The 23,652-nt window shown below is 36.8% G+C and overlaps 1 protein-coding gene and 1 non-coding gene across 4 annotated transcripts in view; one reads left to right on the top strand and one right to left on the bottom strand.

Moving 5' to 3' along the window:
* The window catches only part of GREM2 (gremlin 2, DAN family BMP antagonist), a 107,671-nt gene that overhangs the window by 26,513 nt on the left and 57,506 nt on the right, over positions 1–23,652 (bottom strand). The gene's annotated exons all lie outside the window — the stretch shown is intronic.
* LOC116622805 lies at positions 15,257–15,372 on the top strand. The gene has a single exon (XR_004297622.1). It is a non-coding gene; the product is annotated as a small nucleolar RNA SNORA1 (small nucleolar RNA).

Below are 23,652 nucleotides of genomic sequence, written 5' to 3'. Positions count from 1 at the left end.
TTTTTTTTCTGTATTTGTAGTTATATGCATGGTGGCAATGAAAAAAATCTCACACATGGGTTTTTTCAATATATGTACTTTCACCTTTAATATAAATTCTTAGAAGTAAATTGCTGGGGGGCGCCTGGGTGGCTCAGTTGGTTGGGCGACTGCCTTCGGCTCAGGTCATGATCCTGGAGTCCCGGGATCGAGTCCCACATCGGGCTCCCTGCTCGTCAGGGAGTCTGCTTCTCCCTCTGACCCTCCTCCCTCTCATGCTCTCTGTCTCTCATTCTCTCTCTCTCAAATAAATAAATAAAATCTTTAAAAAAAAAAAAAAAAAAAAGAAGTAAATTGCTGGGTCAAAAGTTATGTGTGTTTGTAATTTTGATTGGTATTTCTAAACAGCCCCTTTTAGAGGCCATATCAATTTATATTCTTGGTAACAAGATATTTTTGCCAATATAGTATGTTATTAACATTTAGATTGTTGCCAATCACATAGTTAAAAACGGTGTTTCACTGTTCTTTTAGTTGTCATTACCACATTGAGAGAGGTAAAGCCATTTTTCATTTATGTAAGATCTATTATTTATATATCCCCTTTTAAGAAATATCTGTTCATATCCTTTGCTCATTTTGATTGATTTTTAGAAGTTCTTCATATATGATGCCCTTCATCTATGATGTGTGTTGCATTTATTTTTTTTATCCAGTTCATGGTTCTTTGACTGGCTTATGGGACAGAATATTGGTTTTGAAAAGAGACTCAGATACACATGGATATTTAGAAAGTGATTATGCTGGTATTTTGAATAAATGAGGAATTATAGATTACACAGTAAATAGTGTTGGGACAACTGAAAAGTCATCTGTGAAATATATAGTTGAGTCAATAGCTCACATTACACTAGTATAAATTCCCATGGATCAAAGATTTAACTAAAAGGGTAAAGTATCAGAAGAAGCCATAGAAGTATTTTTTAATAATCTGGGTATAGAGAAGGTGTTCCCAAATATCACAAAATAAAAAGAAAAAAAAAAACATGCTAGGTGAAATATGTTTACTTTTTGATGACCTTTCTTCTGTACCCTTTTTTCCTACCATAATTTTCTGAACTAGTTCCAAGACCAAAACAGACATATCAGCAGGGCCTCAGCCCCTTTAGCACAAGCCGAAAGTGACCTCCTGATAATGATGTTGAAGCCACACCGGGAGCAGCTCAGAGTTGCGGAAAGCCCGTGGGCTTTCGGACCAGGCACACCTGGTTTTCACCTTGTATTTCAGCTACTGAGACTCCATATAGCCTTGGGCAGTTCACACAGCTGCTCTGAGTCTTAGTTTTCTTCACTTTCTCATAACCTCAGCTGAAGTAAATGTGATAAAGGCATGTGAAGCACTGAGAGGTTGTAGGTACTAAATGACTGGTGCCCACTCCCCTCCTCTCCCTTCTCCCTGTAACATCAGATTCTACACAAGCTTCCTCCATTTCCCACATCATCTCCAACTGCACACTTATTGGGCAGGTAATGTCATGATTTCTCAGCTCAAGATTGCTTAGTTGTACCCTGTTGCTGAGTCTCCATTTTGGGACAACGTTACATGTAGGACTATGTTTCCTTGTCTTCTCTCTGAAATCCCTCCTCTGAAGAGATGAGCAGCAAGCCCCAAGTGTGTTACTTAAGGCTCCCCTGGCTCTCAGCCTGGGGCTAAGAGGGACTTTTTGAGAGTGAAGGGCCAGGATAAGGACCCTGCCTCTGAAACCTGCAGTCCTCCTGTATTCATTTTCTATTGTTCTCATAGCAAATCACCACACATTGAGTGGCTTAAATCAACACAGATTTATGACCCTACACTTCGGTAGAAGTCTGACATGGGCCTCAGTGGACTGAAATAAAGGTGTTTACAGGGCTGTGTTCCTTTCTGGAGACTCTTGGAGGATTCTGGCTCTTTCTAGGTTCCAGAGGCTGCCCACATTCATTGGCTCATGGTTCCCTTTCTCCATCTTGAAAGACAGCAAGGTTGCATCTCTTCGACCATTGTTTTGTACTCACATCTCCTCCCTCTGACCACAACCGGAAAAGGTTCTCCTCTAAGGACCCTTGTGTTTATATTAAGTCCACCTAGATTATCCAGCGTAATCTCCCCATTTTAAGATCATTAACTTAATTACCACTGCAAAGCCCCTTTGTCCGTGTGAGGTAACATATTCACAGGCTCCGGAGATTCATCCTTAGGAGGACATTATCTGGTTTACTACATTTTTATAACATGATTCCAGGATCTGGGTAGTGGGCAAATCATCCCTGAGACATTAGGGGTCATATTTTATAATTGTCGTCATGATAAATACATTGGCTGGGTGGTTTGGGGTGATAATTTTATCAGAATTAAGGCCCTTTTTATAACCAGTACGTGAGTTTAACATGCTGGTTTCTGTAGAAATCAAAGCAACTCAATCTCCTCTTTGCCTTTATCACTAATCCAGCAAGCATTTAAACCCGTGTTCTCCCTGGCTTGCTTGGCCATCCAGGCAAGCAGTCCAAAAGGGCCCTGGGTATAGCTGCTCTAGCTATCATCAGTGCCATGGCCTGGATCAGGTTACTTTGGCCTTCTTCTCTAACTTGGCTCTCTCCCAAGAAGTACTTTGATTTAAATATTCTATTACTGATCTACCAGGCACTCTCTGACCCCCGTCCATCTTTGAGGCAATTCCAAATCTCCATGCTTATGTGAACGTGTCTTTAAGAGAATCTACTGGACAGATGCACACTGTTCTTCCACTGCTTCAAAAAAAAATCCAGGCTCTAATGAAAGTCTCTCAATATTGACACACAGCAGAAAAAGTGAATGTTGCCAGGTTAAAAACTGCATGTCTAAACTGCTTTTCTGGGCATATGAAGAGATGGCATAAGTGCACTGGCCGGAGAGAAACTTGAGCCCCGAGGATGGGGTCAGTTATCTTGTTACCTTTTAACCCTGTTAGCTGATGTTCCACTAGCTAAGCAGTACTTATGAAGAGTGATCTTCAAAGCTCAGACTAGTGAGATGGTGAGATGGTTTGAGAATTCAAGGAAGCGAAACAAGACAGGGAGCTGGTGAACAGGAAACAGGAATTAAGTCTACTTCGGGGAGAGGGTACCTCTTCGATGTCACTCATTTGTATCCATGGCCTGTTGATTAATTTTGTTCTAAATTTGTTGTCATTTTCTTCTACTTGTTCAGGAGCCCAGATATGAAATGACATTAATTTTTATTAAAAAAAGTGAAATTTAATCTTGATAGGTTGAATAAGATGCACAGTTGTTTATCTTCATGTATCATTCACTATTTGTTACTTGAAACCATTTATAGTTCTCACCGAGAGTCTTTAAAATAATCCTACCTAAAGGTAATCACAGCAATTTTATATCATGAAAGAAGATTAGAATTAATTTTAGTGTCTTTGCTTTTGGGCCAACTTCTTAGGGTATACTCAGATTTTGCAGAAAATACTTCTTTAGGACAACCCACTAGAACTAGAGAGAAAACAAAAATATTTTAAAATGCCATTTCTGCTGTTGACAGCAGAAAGTGTTTTGAATATGTATGTTAGTGGGTTTGCACAAGCCATTCAGAAGGGATGAGTAAAGAGAGGAAGGAGTCTCTAAACTGTCATTTATTTAGTGCTTACTGTAAATGGGAATAAATGTTCATAATCTCTCATCCTTACCACAGACAACCATGTGTGATACTGTTTTCCCAACCTCACAGATACACAAACTAAGGCTTTAATTACTTGTCCAAGATCACACAGCCACTAAGATGTGGAGACAAACGTCAGATCCCAAAGTGTCTGAATTCTAAGTCTTTGCTTATCCCATCATGCAATATGTAAAATTACTGAAATCACCCATGGACTTGTTCTGCTTTCTTAGCAGAGGAATATGAAATTATAGAAAGAAAAATGGGTTAATGCGGAAATGCCCCAAAATAATTTTCAGACAGATACCCAAAATTTAGGTATACAAAAATGTACTTATTATAGCTAATCCTTGATGCTATGTGCTAGGTACTGAACACACATCTCGTTTAGTCCTTACAGGGACCTTTAGAAGTACAGTAAGGTCACTCCTTACCCCTCTGTTATATTTGAGGAAACAGAGGTGCCTAGAAGTTTGAACTGTATTTAAATATTCATTTGAATATCAAATTTTGCTCAGAGGGATACAATTGCCTTTTATTTTTAAAAATTTTTTAATTAACATATAATGTATTATTTTTTTCCGGGGGTACAGGTCTGTGATTCATTAGTCTTGCAGAATTGCCTTTTAAATAATGAGATTTCCTATGGGATTTTGAAATTTCTGAGATTAGACCTACTATGTGAATCTAGAGAAGTAGATGCTCAATAATATTTGTTACATTAGTAATTCTAAGTCCCAAATGATCATGCTTCTCACTGGCCGCTCACGCTTTATTCACCTGTCTCCAGTCCCTAAAATTTCAGAAACATCACTGGCCACAAGGAGAAAGATGTACCCGGATTGAAAAGGGAATATTTTAGGAATGGTAAGAATAGTTTTCTTTGAATAAACCTAAGAGCCACAAAACAACTACATCAAGATAATTAAATAAATTAATTAATCAGTACCAAGCCCATTCTCAGTATGTTCCGTGAATTTCCTTAGATAAGTCTGACTTGAAAACACGTCTCACTGGCCCCACTCTGTGCATGTCCAAGTGTTCTGGCTCCTCAGTTCCAACATTACCCAGGGCCTTGCCAGGGAAATGATAAACAGCCTGCCTGCTGGGATTTTATGACTTTCTAGCCTTAGAACAGCCCTTTATATCCAAGTAGAGCTTTAGATTTAGTGTCAAATGTTGCCAAAGGCACATCAAGGAGAATCATTTAACTTCAATTGTTTTCCATCTCTGACTCCTGCATCCTAGTGGTTGGGCTCCGGGGGCTTTCTTAAAGGGAGCCTTTGATGAATCCCTGTATCAGCAGCCAGAGTTGCCCTAAGGTGAAACAGGATCAAACTGTTTGAATTCAGTTTCCTTTAGTATCTGATCACTTATGATGATGTGAAACTTTTAGCCTTAATTCAGTAGGTATGTGAGGGTGTTGGGGAAAATGTTTTGTTTTGTTTTTTTTCTACAGGACTTTCTGGTGAGGTGAGGGGAGTCAAATGGATGGGTTCTTACCAAGTTGTGTCCCAGACAGGGATGGCATGGTAATCTATATTGTGCCTTTTTGATTGACTCATGTGAACCATTGGATAGACTGCTCTATTTAAAAATTGTCCATGACTATGGTTTTTCTTACAAAGTTTAAGCTAGTGATTGCATATTTACATCAAAGAATTTAGGAAATTACAAACAAGGCATGGAGAGTCAGAACCAGAATGAACATAGAAAAATGGCAGCTCATTTAGCAAAATAGCAGATCCTCCCATAATGCTGATCTCATGGCCCAGGGCTAAAGAACTGTCTCATCTTGAAATGACTTCCCAGCAGACTAACCCATGTGGGCTTCAACCCTACAGCAAGCTAGTGTAAATATCTACCTGACACCTCTATTATACAAAATGATTAGTAATGAATGTATCAGATGAATAGAAAAAAAAAATAAAACAAAAAACCAGAAACAACTTAAATCTGCTCACAACTCTGTTTTATTCACTAAATTCCAGGATTATCAAAAAGTCCTACAAATATATTTAATGACTTAGAAAAGTGGTAGTGGAGTACACTAGTTGTATAAATTTCCCTAAGCGTCTAGAGGGTAGATGCTTTGGGATATACCTCCCAAGTGATGTCAGTGAACTATTAATCTCTCTTATGTTGGGCTTTCCGAGGTTCATTTGCACAACCTATAAGACATAATACTGTTGCTGCTTAGATAAAAACAATGTATTTAATAAGCAAAGAGCCAGCCCTGACATTTACTACCCAAGGACTTTCACAAGGTAATCTTAGGACACAGGTTATCCCTAAATGCTAGTTAATGTTTCAGTTCCAAGATTCTGGTTTTAGATACTAACGGACCACTTGACAACCTTGTTGGGCCCCAAATTTCTCAAGAAAAGGGAGTAGCTCAATGTTTCCTAAAACACAAATCTCAGAATGATAGTTCCATGGAATAAGAGAGTTCTGTGACCAAATAAATTATGATGACTAGGGTTAACATGTCTATAGGGCCTCCTTTTCTGAAAGACTTAAATGTGACTAATGTGATATGTGAGTCTCTAAAAGAGAGTTATAGGGTGTGGGATTTCCTGACTTGTCAGACCATGGAAACTGGAGAAGTATCTCACTGGACTAGTGTTACAAGCTAGGGATATACTTTGGGACGTTCCAGACAGATGATTTCTAAGAGTTTTTCCTGCTCTAAATTCTCTGATAATCTTTGGTTCACACGAAAAGCCAAGCTATTCTCCAGATATTTCCTATACACCTAGCTCTCAACATTCCTTTCTAAAATATATGACTCCTTTACGATTGTAAGGATCAAAAGGATCACATGTGGCTTCCGTGAAAAGAAAGGTATTTTGAAATTGTAGTGCATAAAAAATATACAATTCAAGGGGAACTTTACACACAGTTTTAAATAATGTTATCACTGACCATTCTGACATGGAACAATCCCAAATGAAATCACGCTTTTATAAAATGGAAAGATCAGTGTATACCAGGCAATGCAATGATAAGCTCTATGGAGAGCAGCTACTACCAAAAAGCCCAGAGTCTTTCTGCAGTGGACATGTATAAGAAACTCCAAGTTGAATGCTGTTCTTTCTGTCATATTTTTCCTTGAATATAAATTACAAAAATTGGGCCTCACACTTTGAATCATTCATTTTGTCTAGCAACCAAATGCTTGTGAACAATAGTACAAAGTGAACCAATAAACTGAATGGAAAAACAATGCTTTCTAGAGCTAACTTTTGCTGTTTTAAAGAAATTTCAGAGCAAAAATAGACTATCCTACAAACTTTGAAATGCAGACAGATATCTAGAAGCCTGTGCTTAATATTAAGGGCTTTATTTTATTCTATTAAGTTTTCAATCAGATTTGTTGACAAATAATTGGGATGACTGATTTTATTATCAAGAAGTTCGTGGGATTACGAAACTTCCTTAACCAAGGACGACTCATTTAGAAGCTCCCATTTAGATTTCTGCAAGAGGAAGAAATATTCCCAGCTATTTAGCATTTTTTTTCTCTTTCTGGCACAAAATGATATTTTTCTTGCATGTTCTCTCAATCTCCATTTATAGAGATTCTCTTTCTTTACCCTACCCTTCTGGAGTGCCTCAAACAAATTGACAATATGAATAAAAATTTGATTTTTCTGGGAGATAACTTCATAGGGGAAGGCAACATAGTTAAAGCTAGACAGAAGTGGTGAGATTAAACCTATCAGATCTGCATGCCGGCCCTGGGGAATGTGTCCATCTCAACTGACGGTTTACAGTCACTGGACTTTTAATCAGATTTGTATGTAATAGTATTTCATAATTTTCCACAGAGGTCTTTATCCTTTCTTCAGAAAAGAAAAACCTCCCAAAGGAAATAAAGCAACAGAATAGTATAGTTGGTATGTGGTTATGTGGCAAGGTCAGTCAGTTCTCCACCCATTTGGCATCTTCCTCTTCCCTGACATGGACTCAAGAGTCTCAAGGTGCTCTCATTGTTCTTCAAATCTCCCATCCAAGTACTAACCAGGCCCGACCCTGCTTAGCTTCCGAGATCAGACGAGATCGGGCGCGTTCAGGGTGGTATGGCCGTAGACTTGTTCTTCAAATCTAATAGTCACATGAATTTCATCAATCCAAGCAACTGGGAATAATAGGCATTGATATATGCTTTGGTTCTAGTCCTGGATCTTCACTAACTAGGCTCTAATAAGCTATATGATCTATTAGATCTTAATCTTCTTAGTCCCTATTTCCTGTTACAGAAAGTGAGGGTTTTGAACTAGATGATCTTTATCATCCCTTCCATTCCAAACATTTAAATCTTGAACTTCATGGCAGTTTTCCAAAATTAACCAACAGTTATACAGTTCATTTTCATTCTTATAACAAATTTTAATTAAAAGACTAATAAATTAAACAGTGCAATTTAAAGCAACCTGCCAGATACGAGGTAGTAAAAATGATAAGTGACATTTACTAAGGGCCAGTCTATGTCAGGTAGTATAATAACCATATTATAGAAGTTATATGAATTGATCCTTGCCAGAACCTCATCATTACCATTTTACAGATAAGGAATAATTCTTTGAGAGGTTAGTGCCTATCTAAATAGGAATAGCTAGTGGTTAGCCAAGGTGGGATTCAAACCCAGTTTCTTTATCCTCCAAAGTCATGCTCATTCAGAACCAATGTAGTTTGCTGCCCCTAGCATTCTGCTTTGAAGTGTACACTGTGTCCCTCATACTTTTCAAGTTGTTTAACTTTTCTGAACTTTATTTGTATTGGTCCATTCATTCATTCAACCAGCAGCATAGTACCATAGGTACTATGATTGATATTATACGGAGGTGACTATGACATTAAACCTATCTAGGAAGAACTCACAGTTTTATTAAGGAGTTGGGCAAGAAAGGTGGCACTTACAATATAATGTCATAGGTACTATGAGATATATGAGATACGTGTGCATGGCACATGGAGAAAGAGGACCTGGGAGTAGAGATCGGGGAAATAAAAATCAGTTCCTCAGAGAATAAGTGGAAGGCACTTCAAGAACCAGTAGAAATGTGCTAGCTGAAAGGCATTCCAGCAAAGAGAGCAGATGAGTTCAGAAGTTTGTGAGGGCATCACATTTCCTGAGAACTGAGAGTAGGTCTCCATTAATGAGGTACAGTGTGCATGATAAATACTGGGAGATGAGTCTGAAAAACTACGACTGAGAAGACCTTGGTATCTCATGCTAAAGGTATGGAACTCTATCCTGAAGACATTAGGGAGTCCCTCTAGAATTTTAAACATGATATATTTATGTAATAGGGAAATCCCTTTGGAAGCAGTGAAGAGGCACAAGTGGGATGGAGTGTGTTGGTGGCCCTGTTTAGGGGCATGAAGAAGAGATTGGAATCTCCTGCAGGATGTGCAGCCCCCTCCCAAAATCCAACAAAGGAATCAACTATTGAAATATAGAGAAGCAGCTGAATTTGAGTGATGTTTGGAGGTGGGTGAGCAGGGATTTTGGTGGTGGAACAGATATTGGGGTTAGAAGAGATACTATTGGCTGTGTCTCCAAAGTTTCTGGTTGGGCTAACAAAATGGATGGTAGCTGGCTCTGTTCTTGGGAAACTAGTCAATAGAAGGAGGAAAGACTTGAAGAGAAAAAAGTTCAGTCTACAGAATGACAATCTTGAGTTGCCTGTGAAGTTTCATTCAGGTAGATAAATGTTCCTATCATAAGTCAGAAGAGACATGGTGCTACCCTTGGATAATACATATTTGAGAGAAGGACAGATTTGTAAACAAATAACAGTGTCAAATGTGTATTGGACATAGGTATTATTTAAACATAATTATAATAGCAATAATATTAATAAAACTATAAAAGTATAATTTAAATTACTATATGCAGGAATTGAGTAATGTATACTTTATATTAATGCATACATTACCCTGATAACAATCTGGATATAAACATCTGGATATGAATCCTTTTTATAGAGGTGATAAATAATAATGAGATTGTATAATTTACCCAGCATTGTGCTGTTAGTGAAAATAAGTATAAGAGCTGATATTCAAATTCAGGTTTGTCTAGGTCTTCAAAACCAGTGTTCTGTTTGTTTATTTGTTTCTTAGCCACAGCACTTCTTTGAGTTCATAAAGAGGGAAGATTATAAAAAGGAGAGAGCATAAAAAGAACAAAGGCCAAGAATGACAATTGTAAAGAACAGATGTGGAAAATACAGTGTGCAGGTTTTCCTTTTCTCCACACCCTCTCCAACACTAGTTATTTCTTGTCTTTTGATAATAGCCATTCTAACAGGTGTGAGGTGATATCTTATTGTGGTTTTGATTTGCGTTTCCATAATTGGTGGTGTTGAGCATCTTTTCATGTGCCTGTTGGCCATCTGTATGTCTTTGGAAAACTGTCTATCCAGATCTTTTGCCCATTTTTAATTGGGTTTTTTTGTTGTTGTTGAGTGGTACGAATTGTTCATAAGTTTTGGATATTAATCCCTTGTCAGGTATATGATTCACAAAACACTTTTCCCATTCAATAGGTCTCCTTTTTGTTTTAGTGATGGTTTCTTTCACTGTGCAGAAGCTTTTTAGTTTGATGTAATCCTCGTTTATTTTTGCTTTTGTTACCCTTACCTTTGGAGTCAGATCCATAAAAGTATTGTCAAGACCAATGTCAAGGAGCTTACTACCTACATTTTCTTCTAGAATTTTATAGTTTCAGGTTTTACATTCAAGTCTTTAATCCCATTAGAGTTAATTTTTGTGTATAGGGTCAGATAGTGGTCTAGTTTCATTCCTTTGCATGTGGCTGTCCACTTTCACTATCACCTTTTATTGAGAGACTGTCCTTTGTTTGTTCTTGGTTCCTTGTCATAAATTAATTGTCCATATTTGTGTGCTTTTAACTCTGGGCTATCATTTTTATTCCATTGATATGTATCTATTTATTTTTATGCCAATGCCATACTGTTTTGATTACTATAGCTTTGTAGTATAGTTTGAAATCAGGGTGCATGATACTTCCAGCTCTGTTATTCTTTCTCAAGATTGCTTTGGCGATTCAGGATATTTTGTGGCTCCATACAAATTTTAGAATTATTTGCTTTAGTTCTGTGAAAAATGTCATTGGAATTTCAATAGGGATTTCATTAAATCTGTACATTTCTTTGGGTAGTATGGACATTTTAATAATATTAATTCTTCCAATCCCTGAGCATGGAATCTTTCCATTTATTTGTGTCTTCTTCAATTCCCTTCATCAATGTCATAGTTTTCAGTGTACAGATCTTTCCTTCCTTGATTAAATTTATTCCTACGTATTTTATTCTTTTGATACAATTTTAAATGAGACTGTTTCCTTAATTTGTCTTTCTGATAACTCATTAGTGTATAGAAATGCCACAGATTTCTGTATGTTCATTTTGCATGCGGCTACTTTGCTGAATTCATTAATTAGTTCTAACAGTTTTTTGGTGGAGTCTTTGGGTTTCCTATATATGGTATCAAGTCATCTGCAAATAGTGACAGTTTCTTTTCTTTGTTTCTGATGGAGATGCACTTTATTTCTTTTTCTTGCCTAAATGCTGCAGCTAGGACTTCCAATATTATGTTGAATAAAAGTGGTGAAAGTGGACATGTTTATCTTGTTCCTGATCTTAGAGAGAAACTTTTCACCTTTTTACCATTGAGTATGATGTTACCTGTGTGTTTGTTACATATGGCTTTTATTATGTTTAGGAACTTTCCCTCTATAACCACTTTGTTCAGAGCTTTTATCATAAATGGATGTTGAATTTTTTCAAATGTTTTTTCTGCATCTATTGAGATGATCACTAATGTGATTTTTATCTTTGATTTTGTTAATGTGTATCATGTTGAATGATTCATGGATGTTGAACCATCCTTGCATCCCTAGAATAAATCACACTTCATCATGGTATATGATCCTGTTATTTTTATTTTATTTTTTTTTAAGAGACATCCTTTTAATGTATTGTGGAATTCAGTTTGCTAATATTTTACTGAGGATTTTTGCATCAATGTTCATCAGTGATATTGGCTGAAATTTTCTTTTCTTTGTCCTGTTTTGGTATCAGGGTAATGCTGGTCTCATAAAATGAGTTTGGAAGTATCCCATCATCTTCAATTTTTGGGACGAGTTTGAGGATAGGTATTAAATCTTTGTATGTTTTGTGGAATTCACCAGTGAAGCCGTCTGCCCCTGACTTTTTGTTTGTTGAGAGGTTTCAGATTACTGATTTAATATCCTTACTAGCAGTTGGTCTATTTAGATTTTCTATTTATTCATGATTCAATCTAGGAATATTTTATGTTTCTAGGAATTTATCTATTTCTTCTAGTTTGTCCAATTTGTTGGGTGTATAATTGTTCATAGCAGCAGTCTCTTATGATCTTTGTATTTCTGTGGTGTCAGTTGTAATTTCTATTTCCAAGATTTTTTTTTCATTAGAGCCCTCTTTTTTCTTGGTTAGTCTAGCTAAAGGTTTTTCTTTTTCTTTTATTATTATGATTATTTTATTATGTAATGTTAGTCACTATACAGTACATCATTAGTTTTTGATGTAATGTTCCATGATTCATTGTTTGTGTATAACATCCAGTGCTCCACGCTATACATGCCCTCCTTAATACCCATTACCGGGCTCATTTTGTTTATTTTTACAAAAAATTAGCCCTTAGTTTCATTGATCTTTTCTATTTTTTTAATCTCTATTTCATTTATTTCCACTCTTATTTTCATTATTTCCTTCCTTAAGTAACTATTGATATGTATGTACTTACTGCCATTTTGTTAATTCCTTTATGGCTGTTTTCATAGTTCCTCTCTGTTCCTTTCTTCTCTTTCTCTCTTTCCTTGTGGTTTGCTGGCTTTCTTTAGTGATAGGTTTAGATTCCTTTCTCATTTTCTTTTGTGTATTTAGTGTAAGTTTTTGCTTTGTGATTACCATGAGGTCTGCATATAACTTCCTACATATATGACTAAGTTGATAGTAACTTAAATTTGAACATATTCCAAAATTTACATTTTTTTCACCCCCCTCAGAATTTTTTCCTTTTAAAATTTTTTATATTTTTTAATTCAAGTGTAATTAATGTACAATGTTTCATAAGTTTCAAGAGTACAATATAATGATTCAACAATTCTGTACACTTGTCAGTACTCATTACTCTGAGTAAATGTACTCTTACCCCCCTTTATCTATTTCACCCATCCCCCTACCTACCTCTGCTCTGGCAACTATGTTTGTTCTCTGTATTAAAAACCCAAACCTCAGTCTGGGTTTTTGTGTTGTTGTTTGTCTCTTTTTTTCTTTGTTTCTTAAATTTCACCAGGAACCCTCCTGCACTGTTGGTGGGAATGCAAATTTGTGCAACCACTGTGGAAAAAAATATGGAGTTTTCTCAAAAAATTAAAAATAGAATTACCATTTGATCCAATAATTCTACTAGTGGGTATTTACTCAAAGAAAATAAAAACACTAATTAAAAAAGATATAAGCCCCCTTATGTTTATTGCAGCATTATTTATAATAGCCAAGATGTGGAAGCAAGTGTCCAGATAAATGAATGCATGTTTTGCATTTTCGATGTCACACTTTACATTTTCTTCTTTTATTCATCTTTCAATTAATTATTGTAGTTTTAGTTAATTTTACTATTCTTACTATTTTACTATGAAGATTAAAATAGTTGCTTTAAAAGTGATTGATCCGGGTGCCTGGGTGGCTCAGTTGGTTAAGCGACTGCCTTCGGCTCAGGTCATGATCCTGGAGTCCAGGGATCGAGTCCTGCATCAGGCTCCCTGCTCAGCGGGGAGCCTGCTTCTCCCTCTGACCCTCCCCCCTCTCATGCTCTCTCTCTCTCATTCTCTCTCTCAAATAAATAAATAAAATCTTTAAAAAAAAAAAAGTGATTGATCCACTTTTCCCTTCCTGCTATCTTCTTCTTTTTTTCTTTTAACATATAATGTATTATTTTTTCAGAGGTACAGGTCTGTGATTCAGCAGTCTTACACAATTCACAGCGCTCACCGTAGCACATACCCTCCCCAATGTTTATCAGAGGGGGAGACGAACCATGAGAGACTATGGACTCTGAGAAACAAACTGAGGGTTCTAGAGGGGAGAGGGGTGGGGGGATGAGTTAGCCTGGTGATGGGTATTAAAGAGGGCACATACTGAATAGAGCACTGGGTGTTATACGCAAACAATGAATCATGGAACACTACATCAAAAACTAATGATGTAATATAGGGTGATTAACATAAAATAATAAAAAAAGAATCAATAGGGAGAATCAATACATGTGCATCTAAAAAAAAAGTGATTGATCCACTACCTTTATTATATATTTACCTTTTCCAGTGAGATTTTTACTTTTGTATGTTTTCTGTTATTAATTAGTGTCATTTCTTTTCAGTTTAGAGAGGTCCCTTTAATATTTCTTATAAGGAGATTTAGTGTTCATGAACTGCTTTAGCTTTTGCTTATCTAAAAAACTCTTAATCTTGCCTTCAATTATGAATGATAATCTTAGTCGGTAGAAAATTCTTTGTTGGAAGTTTTTTTCCTTCAGCATTTTACATATATTGTGTCACTCTTTTTTGGCTTGCAAAGAAGGATTTCTGCTGAGAAATCTGCTGATAGCCTGGTGGGGTTTTTCTTGTATGTATTATGTTGTTTTTATCTTACTGCTTTTAAGATTCTCTCTTTATCTTTACCTTTTACCTTCTTAATTACAATGTGTCTTGGTGTGGCTCTCTTTGGGTTCATTTTATTTTGGACCCTCTGTGCTTCCTGGATCTCCATATCTGTTTCCTCCCCAAGATTAGGGAATTTTTCAGTCATTATTTCTTCAAATAAGTTTTCTAGTTTTTCTCTTTCTGTTCTCTTTCTGGGACCCAAATGCAAATGCTATTTCACTTGATGTTGTCCCAGAGACTCCTTTAACTTATCTTCATTCTTTAATTTTTTTTTTCCTTTTGTTGCTGTGAGTTCTGTTGGGTGAGTTCTATTACTTTGTTTTCCAGGTCACTAATCTGATCTTCAGCTTTATCCAGTCTGCTGTTGAACCCTTTACTGTATTTTTCAGTTCCGTTGATGATTCTTCAGCTCTGTAACTTCTGTTTGGATCTTTCTTATATTTTCTGTCTCATTGTATTCATCTATCTATCCATCCAACTCTCTCCTGAGTTTGATGAGTATCTTTATGACCATTGCTTTGAACTTTATCATAGATTGCTTATTCCAATTTCATTAATGTCTTTTATTCTGATGTTTTGCTTTGCTCTTTTGTTTGGAATGTATTCCTCATCTCCTCACTTTGCCTGACTCTCTGTATTAAGCAAATCAACTACCTCTCCCAGTTTTGAAGGAGTGGTCTTTTGTAGGAGATGTCATGTGGAGCTCAAAACACAATTCCCTCTGACTAATAGAGCTAGTTCTCAAGGGTCATCCCTGTGTGGGCTGCACACATGCATTTGCTATCTTGGGGTCACATCCATGGTGCAAGGGTGGGTGAGGCTGCTGCCTAGCCTGGCTGCCAGTACATGCTAGTCTTTCAAGAAAAATGATCCAGAAGGGAAGGCAAAAGTGGCTACACTGAGACACAGGTTATGCTTCCATCACAGTAAGTTTATTGCAGTGGTGACAATGAGACCTGTAACATTTTTTGCTAGGCTCATGAGTAAAGAGTGGATGTAACAAGACTTTTCAATATTAGAAACATTTAAGGAATAATGTATTTTAGATTATTTGCCAAAATAGCAAACAATATACTTCCTATAATTTGACTTCTGGGGCGCTAAAGTAAATTGCTTGAAGAAATTGGATCTTAAAGATTAAAGATGGAGAATTTTTGAAGTATATCCATGTTCAAGTAGAGATCAAAGAAGCCCAACCACCAAAAGAACCGTGGGCTGACTTACAATGACAACTGGGGATTGAGTAAAAGTTCTTTTTAAAAGGGCTATCTTGAAGATTATGACTTAGACTTTTAAAGAACTAAGGTGATAGAAGGAATCACATGTGAAATTCCTCAAATGAAAATTTATTGATTTTAAAACAAAAACAAAAAGAAGAGAAAGCAAAAGACCAAATTTCAATTAGAGTGGTTAAAAGAAAGGCAGCTCCAGAGAGGTAATTTATTATTTATCCATTTATTTATTTGGCTAGATTATAAGTACATGTATTTTTAAAGCTGAAAGGTAAAAAGTAGCAGGGAGCATGAGGTTTAAATCATAATAGTCATAGATCATCTAGTTAGAGACTATAAAGAATCCTGGAGCAAGGTCTGTAATGAAATGAGAAGAAAGGGGCATTCAGCCAAGTGCACAGTAGATGTGCTGACCTTCAATTGATCAATGGGTAATTTGCCTTTGACACCAGAGAAAATATTAGATGGAAGAGTAAATTGGTACATTGGTATGAAGAAGGGTGAGAAGTTGATGCTTGTGCTTGAGCAATTTAATTTTCTCAATCCAGGAGGGGGTTATGGTAATTTTTCCTAGTATGAAATTGAAAATATGGGTTTCAAGTAGAAGAGAAAATTCCAGCTGGGGTTGTAGATCCGGAAGCCATCTGTAGTTATGTGCATGAGGATAAGATCTCCCAGGAGTAATGTTAGGTTTAAAAGAGATAAATGTTGAACCTTGGAGAAAAATATTTGGGATGAGCAGAGGGTACCATTCCTTCAAGGGGGCGATGGAGCAGTTTGGAAGGAGGAGGGCTCAGAATCCAAGAAAGGCAAGAGTACCAAACAGCTGAGTGCTGAGCAAAGTGTACTGCCACAGCATGTTAGAGAAAATACGATGGAAATGACCAGTTAATTCCTAACAAAGTAGATACCTTAGTTAAAGCAGTTTTGGTTATGCTGTGGGAGAGAAAATAAATATAGATTTTTTTTTTCTAGAAACTAGAACAGACCTTAGAAATTATACCCTTCCTCCCTCCTTCCTTTCTCCTTTCCTTCTTTGCTCTTTTTTAGAGTTAAATTTTAAATGAGAGCTATTTGAATATATTTTAAATTGAGAACAAAAAATGGAGTGGGAAAATAGAGGAAAGAAAGAGAATACTGGACAAGATTAGATGCATTCTCTAAGATGGGAAGTAAGGAGAAAAGAATGGTGAGTTGTGGAGGGAGGTAAGTTCTAAAGATGAGGAGATTCATGTCTGGTGGCCTCTCCATTCTCTGAAGCTGTCTACTAAGTGAACATGGCTGTGGACATGAGATGAAAGCTTAAGAAGCATGGTAAATGCAGGAAACAGCACTGCAGGACAGGAAGAAGGGAGCTAATGTCCAAGGAAACAACAGAAAGAGTTCAGTAACCTCTACAAAAAGTGAGGGTGTATTAATCTATTATAAAAATGGAAAAGCATCAACAATATAAGTTCTGCAAAATACCCATGATTCATGCAGTAACTTCCATAATGTTCTATAGAACTTTGTGTCAGACATTAAGTCCTGAAATGATTGACAGACTGTACCTTCTCCAATAAAAAGACTGAAATCTGTTTTATTAAAACTAAAGAAACATTAAACCTCAATAGATTTCATTTATTTGAAACAATAGAACTTAAAACTAATAAAAGTCAATAAATAGAGGAAAAAGTTGAAGTAGGATTGTCTAGAAAGTAAAATTTCTTGGCTGCACTGACCTTAAATTTAGTTACTCTTATTACCTATAAACTAACGTAAAATGTTCGGGGGTTCAGGCTTCATGTGTCCCCAAATGGCAAGGTCTGTGCATCAATTGACTGTCCTGACTCTCTTGATAAAAAGAGATTTTTTATCCTCTTGAGAAAGCTTTTTCTTAGCTCTTTCTTGATTTATTATTCCCCTAACAATGTCAATCCATTAAATTAGAACTAACATAAAGTAACTTCCTTAGCTTCAGTAGCCTGGGAAAAAGTTTATAAGAGTATGGAATCATTGAATTATTCTTCCATCTACATCTGTATTAAGGACACATAAAGACTTTTTAGAACAGAGTTTGGTAGCTAGCATATACTCAATTAATATTACCCATTTATAAAATATTAAATTCAGTAAAATACTATGTGTATGTGTGTCTCTCCCAAAATGAATCTGAAACTTGGCACACTGGCGAAAAATGCTTTGAAACATCTCTCAAATGAACAATTTTTAGATATTACATTTTAGAAATGAAATAACAGTATCAGATAATTGGCAGCAAAGTCATTTTCCCAAGTACTGATGCCAAGCACATGGCAGACATCCATTATGGGTTGATGTAGATCAAAAGGGGCTGAGACACCATCTCATGCTTATAGAATTTCAGAATTAGAGACATTTGGAAGGGAAAAGTTAGCATCATTTGCCATGTCAAAGCCAAGCCATGTGCACTGAGCTGCTTTTCCTCACTAGCCAGGCCCCAGTCATTCCATCCTTATTTACCACCCCCTCTGGACTTCTTATAATAGCCGATGCATGCAGAATTAGTCAAAACTAAATGCCTCACTCCAGTTACAACAAAGGCTGACTTAGGGTCTTCCTGTTGGTGACAAGTCTCTGTATTTGCCTGGCAAGCCAGAATTTTTCCCCCTCTCCAGATGAGCGTGCATGAGTGAACCATCTAAAAGTACTTAGAAAAAAAAATCTGTCTCCTAATTCTAGAGAAGGGAGGATCCAAACATCTCTCTCCTTTCCTGGACCCCCACCCAAAGCCCTAATTTTCTTCTATTAGATCTTACCACATTCTCCGGTCACTTAGAACACCAGTCTCTTTAACAAAATAAATTTATGAATTGATACATGGCTTTAAAACATACTTGAGCACTTCCAGGACTTTGAAAGACCTCGTGAAATAATGTATTCAGACTCCCTGTAACACATAATCCATACACACATGGTGAAGAAATGACTTGGAGCTAACAGTAGGCTTTAGAGGGTAGAAGGAGGAAAAGGGCAATTGACTCGTCATGTTAAACTCCGTGTAACACGGATTGAAGAGGAGATCTTAAACTGCAATGTTATTGTAAATTTTCCAGTAATCTAGATTTCTGAATTGCAAATACTGGAAACCAGTTCTGCCTTCCTGCTTCACACTGACAGCGACACTTTGCTTGCCCACATCAGAGGTCTTGTGGCTTTTGATTCATTCTGTTGTTGATGCCTCCTCTTTTGTTTTCTCAAAATGTAAATATTTGTTCTGTCTGCATCCTAATTGCTGGTCTTGGTGTCTTATTGTGTATGAGGCCTGTGGTAACTCAGATGCCTCAGGATCCCTTGCTATGTGCTGGGATTTCATGTCTTATGACATTAGCTTGGCATAGCTGTCAGCTACCCTGTTCCATGCCCCTGACTAAACTGCAGTTATGTCTCTAATTGAAAGCCAAAATTATTTTATTCCTCTCTACAGAGAGGAAACCCAGAACTATTATTCTGTACACACACCAAACCACAGGAGCCTGGGTGAGGGTCTGTAATGACAGGGCCTCCTACACAGCACATTTGCAAGCTTTCTACTAATTACCTTAATTTTCTTTGTCTAGACTGACTTATTGCATTGAAGAGCTCCTTTTCTAAAGGGGTGGGGGTGGGGGTAAAAGGGACATCGTTAGTCCTCCAATTCCTGCCAAGTAAAGAGGAGAGAAAAACATGAGTAGAACCAAGAAAACAAATAAAACAGAATGAGATTAGCCCTTGAGTGGGCTGTTTCCTAGAGCACATGCTGGTTTAAAATTGATCTGGGAGGTTGTGATCTAGTAAGACTAGAATCTCTACCCTTAACAGCAGAAAACACATTAAGCAATATATAAACCCAAAGAAGAAAGGTGTTTCATAAGAGAAGACCATCACTAAGCAGGGAAATAACACTCATCAGTGTATTCCCTACATCACCAGCAGTAATGAAAACTCTTCTGTTTTGTTCTTCTGCTTTCATGACATTTTCCTAGTTTGTCTTTTCAGATTGAAAAAAAAAATGGGCTTGTTTGGAATAACCTGGCTTCTGTGGCTCCTGCTTGTGCTGAACACTAAGAGAAAGGTAATATCTCAGCTATAAGCCATTTTGAAAACTTTCTCCTTGGATAAAGCAGTTGGATCAGCTCACATAATAGCAGGCTGCATTTTCACTCTTCTTAAAAGCTAGCATCTCTAGCTTTTCAACAAATGTTGATATTTACAGACTGTATGGCTTTAAGGCTAGGGAGAGGAGCACCAAAGGTGCACATAGATTGTCACGGTGGATTGAACGACCAAAGGGCAAGGCTGGCTCCTCCTGGGCTGCAGCTGTCCCTTTGGTTGCCAGCAGGCCAAGGCCATGGGAACACTGGTCCTGGCTGGGAGCCCTAGAAGCTCCTTTCCTGTGGGACATTCTCTTTAGCCAAATTCTCAAGCCCCTGCTGGTTAACTCACTTCCCACCTCTCTTCTGTTGGGAACATTACATTTATTTCCATTTGCCATATTCAAAGACTTATTGGTTTCCTAGGATATGATGATGGGTTTCATTTTACTGCTATCTTGTGTTTCAATTGTTCCCCTTGATTGATCTACTTCTGAGTTTGGTTAAATTAATTCTCAGTGGGCCAAAAATTCAGGACTCTTTTTTTTTTTTTTTTTTTGCCTCTTCATAAATTGTGCATTATAAAGATATTTTCCTGGATTAAATATTGGGTTTCTGTTTCTAAATCCGAGGGAACCATTGAGGCAAAGATTGTGAAGGTCCCAAAGTATGTCTTGTGTCACTGGCCCCAGGATGGGTGTAAATAATCTGGACTGGGCAGGTACACACTTGGAAGTGAGCAGTGCTGTTGCTATCTTCATCACTCATTTATCCATGTCATTACTCTGAGCCCCATTTCTGGGAGACATAATTATATATTGATTAGATCAGTGATTTTCAGCCAGACATGACTTTGTTCCCCAAGGGATATCTGTCAATGTCTGGAGTCATATTTGGTTGTCACTACTGGGGAGTGGAGTGTTACTGGAATCTAGAGGGTAGAGGCCAGGGATAATGCTAAACATCCTGCAGTGCTCAGGACAGTCTTCCGCAAGAAAGAATTATCTTGTCCTTGATGTCAATCTCATCAAGACTGAGAAATCATGAATTAGATTGACAATTTGCTGCTCTATCACATCTCTACAGATGTGATGGAATTCAGAGCTATCTCTATTCACTCTATGGAAACTGATTCAGCATTTTACTTTCTTAGGAGCTGATACATTTTTCTTATAATGCTGGATAACTCTTTGGATTTTGCCACTCAGTTTTAAAGAACTGGAATCCTATGAAGCTGTGGCATAAGAAGATTAAAGCCGGGCAAATCTGACATAAAACTTTGCTTATGCTTCTGATTTGGGACAAATATGTCATAATTTTTTGTGCTTAGTAGATTTGTATCTAGATTTTTTTTTTCTAGTAAATTGAAGTTCTTGCAAAATTATTCACCATCTCTGAGGGAAAAAAAGCTCCTTCCACTTACACAAATTCTATGAAATCCCACCCAAAATACACCTTCTTTTTGAAGCCTTCCACTTTCCTTCTTACATATTCTCAAGATCTCATTAAAATATTAATTCCTCTGTGAAGCATCCCTAAATGCCCTAGGCTGAATTTTTTAGATCACTATATTTTGATTATTTGTCTGCAATTTTATCTCCCCCATCAGATTGTGAATTACCTAAGGTTGGGGCCAAGCTTGCTTCATGTTAGGATGACTCTACAGCCCAGCAGAGTAAGCAGAGAAAGTGCTCTGTAAAATGTGTCAGATAATGAGTCCAGAAATTATCACAAATATTTCATGTCTGTTTTAGAAACAAAGTACACCTTTAAAAAATATTTGATATAAATACAAAATATGTCATCAAAGGTAACTTGCTATAAAACTAAACCTACCTTGACATTGATCTTTCATAGGAATAACTAAGTAATTACATTTCAAAAGGGGTTGATACATAAGCCTAGCACTATTTCTGAAATTTGATATGTTAAGAGAAATACCATATATAATATGAGACTATTATAATTTAAAAAGCATATTATATGCTTTCTTATGGAAACAAGAGTAGAACTAAGGTGGCTCATATATTCAAAATATTCCAACGGTGACTCAAAGAACTCATTATATCAATTATGGCTATGTGTTTTCTATTATTATAAGAAAAATGATTCCACTCCTATTTTTTAAAGCGCTTTCAAGTTCATCTATACCCCTTCAAAGATCCCTTTTACTTCATTTTATGATTTTTGTAGTTTGAAATATGTGTTTTTGGTATCCTGAATGCTATACTCTATTCCCTTTTCCTACCTCAACTGCCAGTGTTGTTTTATCTGTGGTTTGTGTACATGTTGTAAGGAACTAAACTATCAGATCTTTCTGGATCTTCTCAGTCCTCCAGCCCATGAAAAGTTATACAATTCTCAAAGTTCAAAACTTAACATTACCCACACCAATTCATTTCATAAAGATTAGACTAAATATTATATGTTACTAAAATATAAAACATCCAGAACATGAATGTTTTGCATAAAACTAAACAAAAAACCTTTGGTAGTTATTTAATTGACCAAGTAACTTATTAATTAGTTATCATTTAAGCCAAAATAAATAATGTTTAAAACAAAACTAATTAATTAACAACTCCCAACTTCTACCCAATTTCTTCACAGGTGTCTCCAATTCCTCTAGGAAGACTTTTTCACTTTCATCATTTGGCCACTCTATGTATGTCTCATAAGACCACTCACTGCCAGATCTAAAAGATAGGGACATATGCACATGTCTTTATAAGATTGTAGCTCCTTAAGGGGAAGGTTATCACATTTATCTTGCCTTCCCACAGTACCTACCACAGAGTTTTGCACATAACTCACTAAATTCAGTGGAGGTATGCACTACAGAGAAGCTTACAAATAATACTCCTTGCACAACATTTGTGCTTCAAAGGTATGCTTCCTTTTCAGAGATTTGTAAAATATACTGCAATGTGTTGACCCTGTCCATGGTATCTTTTGGGAATAAGAGAAAATAAAGGGATGCCTGGGTGGCTCAGGTGGTTAAGAGACCGCCTTTGGCTCAGGTCATGATCCCAGGGTCCTAGGATCGAGCCCTGCATCAGGCTTCCTGTTCGGCGGGATGCCTGCTTCTCCCTCTCCCACTCCCCCTGCTTGTGTTCCCTCTCTCACTGTCTCTCTCTCTGTCAATTAAATAAATAAATAAAATCTTAAAAAAAAAAGAGAGAGAAAATAAAATTTTTATTTCATTGAAAAAGTGGTTGTCAACTTATAAGTATTAATCCCTTGCTTTGTTTACTTGATGTTTTTAAGTACCATTTTAGATGTCAGGAACACAAAAAAGTAACTTGTCCTTTGTGGCCTTATAATATAATTAGGAAGGTAGACTGCATTCATACATGTGAAAAAAATACATAGTGATATAGGATATCATGTAGAAATTGCTGATGGAAGGAAGAAAATAGTGCCACCAGAGTTCAGATGAGAAAGAAGACACTGAAGACTGAGGTGCCTGTTGATGGCCTAATGGGGAAGGTGGAAATTGGCCTGACCTTAAAAAGAAGAGAGGGATTTAAAGGGGAGGAGATGATGAAGGGTATTCTTGGCAAGAAGTGTGAAGAAATGCCTTGGAAGCTGGAATGTATATGGCATGGTTACAACAGAGAGATGGGAGAGGAGTATTTTGATATGAAAGAAAGTTAGGCACATTGCTGGAGACAAGGGAAACAAAAGCAAAAATGAACTATTGGGACTTCATCAAGATAAAATGTTTCTGCGCAGTGAAGGAAACAATCAACAAAACTAAAAGGCAGCCTACGGAATGGGAAAAGATATTTGCAAATGACATATCTGATAAAGGACTAGTATTCAAAATCTATAACGTACTTATCAAACTCAACACCCAAAAAATAAGTAATCCAGTTAAGAAGTGGGCAGAAGACATGAATAAACATTTTTCCAAAGAAGAAT

The sequence above is a fragment of the Phoca vitulina genome, unplaced genomic scaffold (assembly GCF_004348235.1).
Source record: "Phoca vitulina isolate PV1807 unplaced genomic scaffold, GSC_HSeal_1.0 scaffold54, whole genome shotgun sequence".
Lineage (NCBI taxonomy): Eukaryota > Metazoa > Chordata > Mammalia > Carnivora > Phocidae > Phoca > Phoca vitulina.
The sequence above is the reverse complement of the archived record's forward strand: the minus strand, read 5'-3'. Positions and strand labels throughout refer to the sequence as shown.